Genomic DNA, 4,622 nt, shown 5'->3' with positions numbered 1-4,622 from the left:
GAGGAGGAGGAGGAGGAGGAGGAGGAGGGGAGAGGGAAGGAGGAGAAGAAATAAAGGAAACCACATGCTTAGCCGGGCAGCTGAGTATGTGCCTGAAACTGGCTGACATATCTGGGTCCTTTTATGGGAAAGAGTGCTGCATATTTTGTCATGGAAGCCATCATTACCTCCAGCACTCTGCACCTCTATACAGTTCAGTCCTAACAGTGTGCACTCCTTCTAACTCTTCAGATCTCTTAAGAACAAACCAAAAAAACTCCAGAGTTTCCTGGAAGAGTCCCTCAGAGTGTCCCAGTGTTAACTGAGAACAAGCTGGCATGAGGATGGCTACACAGGTTTCTTTCCCAACATTCATATGCCTCTTCACTCCAGTCCTCTTCTTCCTGAGGATGTTCATAAGGGGATCAGCAGAAGGGAGTTGGCTGGAAAGGCCTTTACTCTGCAGGGTTCAGCTCATCTGCAGACCCAGCTCAAGGAGGTAGGCTGAATGGCCATATGCTTCTTCACCCTCTGCCCCAAATAATCATTCCAGGACTTTTCCAGACTCCGGGTCTTCATCTGTTCACTTGGCCAAGTTCCACTCACTACTACTCGAGCCTTTCCCAAAAACCATCCAATCTGTGCATTTGTACATGTATGCACCTTCTACTACGAAGGGCTTTGGTGTAATTTAGTTCCAAGCCAATCCTATAAAACGTTTCAGTCAACCAAGATACCCCAACCACTAAGACGGTGCTGCCTTCTCCCTGAGTTCAAATTCATATATCAAGGTTAGACACGAGGAGACCTTGGGCTGTTCCATCTGCAGACACTTTACTAACAGAGGACTTGAGAGTCATCAAGACGCTGCAAGCACTTGACTGACTGAACCACTCCCAGTCCTTAAACCCAGGCTTGATGGTTATTTTATTTTGATTTCACCTCTTTCTGCTCATCACACTATGCAGCGCTACAGAATGGAATGGAAAATTCTTTTGGCTTGTTTGCTTCTGCAGTCATTGGAATGTAAACTAGAGAACATTTGTAAGTTCCAAGAGAGCGTCTCATTTTGTCTTTGAAGCTTGGCACCACCACGAGTTTCTAGATCAGTTTGGTATGACTTCATAAGCTTTACCAGAGTTTCCCAAGAGAGAGACACCATTCCACTTATAGAGTGTCTCAATTGGTATGATGATTTGCCCCAAAGCACTGAAAAGCTAGCGAAAGAAAAGAGAGAATTCAGCAATGTACAATTGAAGTCTGGGCTTATATTTATTAGATTCATAAGGCCATATTACTGATACAGAGATGGGGGAATTAAGCAGAATTGTCAGTGACATTAATAATATGTGCCAAAGGGCAGCGGAGCTCACTGCTGTGAAGGGAGCTGAAAAATTCATGGGCCTCAGTGGATGAAGGCACTCATCAACTTCCAGCCTGGGTAAGAAATTTCTATTGGATCCCAAACTTGAGACTCTGCATTGAAACCCGATAAATGAGCTACTTCATGTCTTCAAGCTGTGTATTCCATATGTGGCTAAACACTTCAACGCTTCAGACCACATCCCTTCTGATTTTAGAATTTTTCCAAATACAGCTGCTATTAAAAACCTGAGGCTTGGATGTAAGAAGAACAACTTTTGTGGTCCCTACCAAATGAAATGCTCAGCTGTGACTCAGAAGACAATACAGGCATTTACATGCCACGCTTTCTGGAATCCTCATTGAGAAGTGTTGGATGGGGTCTCCACAGAGGGTGGCCCACATCCTGGTCCCTGCCCAAACCTCACGCCTTTCCCTCTCTCAAATATCTCACAGTGGCAGACACAAAAGCCTGTTCTGTCTTTCCATGGGAAAAAAGAGCCTCTGATTTTGTGACTTGCACAGTTTTTGTTTTGTTTTGTTTTTACTTTTACTTTAAAAAAAAATTTAAAATGCATTATTTTCCCTCATTAAGTGTTTTGGAATCAGTCAGGATTCAAACCCCCCTCTCTTCCTTACTGTTTCCTAAGCAGCACGCAACTTCTAGGTCTGGGATTGTTTCGAAACCCAGGAAGAACTCACTTGTGTGGAGTTGCTTGGTTTTTCATCATCATTGTCAGCATGGATAAACAGTGTGCATCTCACACAACTAAAAGATGTAAATACAGGGTTCCTTTGTGAACTCCACTAGTAGATAAATGTAGCATGCCATGGAATGTTTTATATATGTGTATTGAAAACTCATAAACACACATCTGTTTAAGTTTTGGATATAGGAAGTTTAATTACAAGTAAAAAAAATTGGCAATGTTTATTTCTGTACTAAACTATTTGAAAAACATGTATTTGTGTGCATAGAAAAATATATACATATACGAAATAGATGTGTATTTTAGAGTGTGTCTTTATGTAGAATTGAGTGATCCATCTCAGTTTCCTCTGTGTTCACCTTTCTTTATGGACAATATTCTGAAAGGGTGGTTTTATTATTTCTATGTGATTTTTGAGGGATTAGGTAAAAGCAGACTTCTAATACAAGGTCAGATCTCACCCTCCTCCTGGCTGGTGCCAGCAGCAGTCCGAGAACTGTCAGCCAAACGAAGTGACATAGGGACCACCTCTGCTGGTTAACATGGGCATACTAGATGTACCACTGAGAGTTGCCAGTGACACTGGCACATGCAAGGCGGCTGTGACCCATTGTCTGTCAGGCTGCTGGACACATAAGCTCTGAGGCAGGCTTTGGAAGAGAAGAGATGCTAACACCCACATTGACTTCCGAAGTAAGCACATCTTTCCATGCCGTTGCTAGTTTCCATCATCCTACAGAATAATCAGCCTCAAGAAATATTCTTTGTGAAAGATTTGAAGAAGCAGGGGATATGGGCACTATTCTAAGCAGGCACAGCCACAAATGTTAGTGGCTAAGGCACGGAGTGTGGAATGCCCTCATGTGCCTGAGACAAGTGAAGTTCGGTGTCCTGATTTGCTGCACATTTCCCAACACTTGCAGGGCCAACGTCCCTGGTCCAACGGTCTTTATTTTACTCCTCAGCAAAAGGAGAAAAGTCAGGTAAAAGGTCACTATCTCAGGGTCACAGAAAGTGGTGGGCTCCGCACTGACCACTTGGTGCAGTTTAAGAATCTTGGTCTGGTGTGTGTTGGAATATGGAATGGGGCGTGGAGCCCTGTGCCTCGGGCACGCTAGAAGCACTTTCATCTTTTTACTTGTGATTTAGAAGTGGAGTCTCATCAAGAGGTGCTGAGAACTTGTGATCTTTTTGCCTCAGTCACACAAGTGCCTGAGAGAGCCAAGCTTGGCTTACTTTTCTCTACTCTCTCTGTCTGTCTCTTTCTCTCTGTCTCTGTCTTTCTGTCTCTGTCTCTCTCTCTCTATGTGTGTGTGTATGTGTGCATGTAAATTTTAGGTTTACAGAAAGTATTAAATGAAAAATAATAGCTCTCCTCATGCGTCACCCAATCCCAACTGCTCTTCATTCTGACAATCTTGAGTTCACTATTCCTTTAACAATGGATGAACCAATCTTGCTCTATTGGTTATTATAGTGTTGACTAAAGTCTACAGTTTACATTAGGATCTACTCCTTAGATTGGAAAGTCTATGGGTTTTGGCGGATCTATCATTGTGTGTACCCACTATTATAGTGTTATACAAGAATAATCCTGATGTCCTAAAATCCTTTACAAGTCATCCTTCACAGCTCCGCAACCTGGAGAGCTGTTTAAAAAAAATCCCATAGCATAGAACACTTTTCAGTGGCATCTCTCCCTTAGCTATATGCACTGAGTGTTCCTTCCTATCCGTTAGGTGCTTGATAGTGCCCCAGTCCTCATTCCATTTCTGTATGAAAGACATCTTGTTTGCTTTCAAGTGTTGGAAGTTATAAATAAAGCTGCAAGACAGTCATCTTTTTATTATAGGACATTTCTTTCACATGCACCTCACAAGATCCATTTCTAAGAGTGGCTGCTCTTTGGTCTTACCAGACTTTTCCAGTCTGTCTGCCACTGCTGATTCCAAGAAATCCCTTCACTCTGTCTCTAACCACGCCTATACTCTGCCTACTCCAGCCATCCTCTGGCTGTATTTCCATTGTTTCCCAGCGTTTCCCCCTGTGTAGTAATCCAAGCCTTCCTATCGTATCCAGGAACCTTTCACGTCCCGCCTCTGCTCTCAGGTGTCCTTCTGACGTGGAGAGATGGACAGTCACTCAGATTTGGTTTGAAGCCTATTCCTCTACTTTGCTAACATCATCTCATAGATTCTGTTTTTCTATCTGTGATATGGGTTGAATACTTTCAACATGTCAGCTTTCCCAGGGCCTCAGTAAGAGATGCTCGCCATCCTCTTGCCAGGCTGCCTTAAGACCATCACCTTCAGATGCAGCCACTTCTCTGCCTTTTGCATTATCTGTGCCCCAAACTAGAATATGACACTGGCAGATACAGTACCAGGGAAGGCTTTTAAGGTTGAATTTCTTTAATTTTAAATCTGTGTCTTCAAACATGGCAACCTCCTGTACTGGATAGCTTTATGTCAACTTGACACAACTGGAGTTATCACAGAGAAAGGAACTTTAGTTGAGGAAGTGCCTCCATGAGATCCAGCTGTAAGGCATTTTCTCAATTAGTGATCTGGG

This window comes from Mus pahari, chromosome 2 (assembly GCF_900095145.1).
Source record: "Mus pahari chromosome 2, PAHARI_EIJ_v1.1, whole genome shotgun sequence".
Lineage (NCBI taxonomy): Eukaryota > Metazoa > Chordata > Mammalia > Rodentia > Muridae > Mus > Mus pahari.
Note: the sequence above shows the minus strand (reverse complement) of the source record.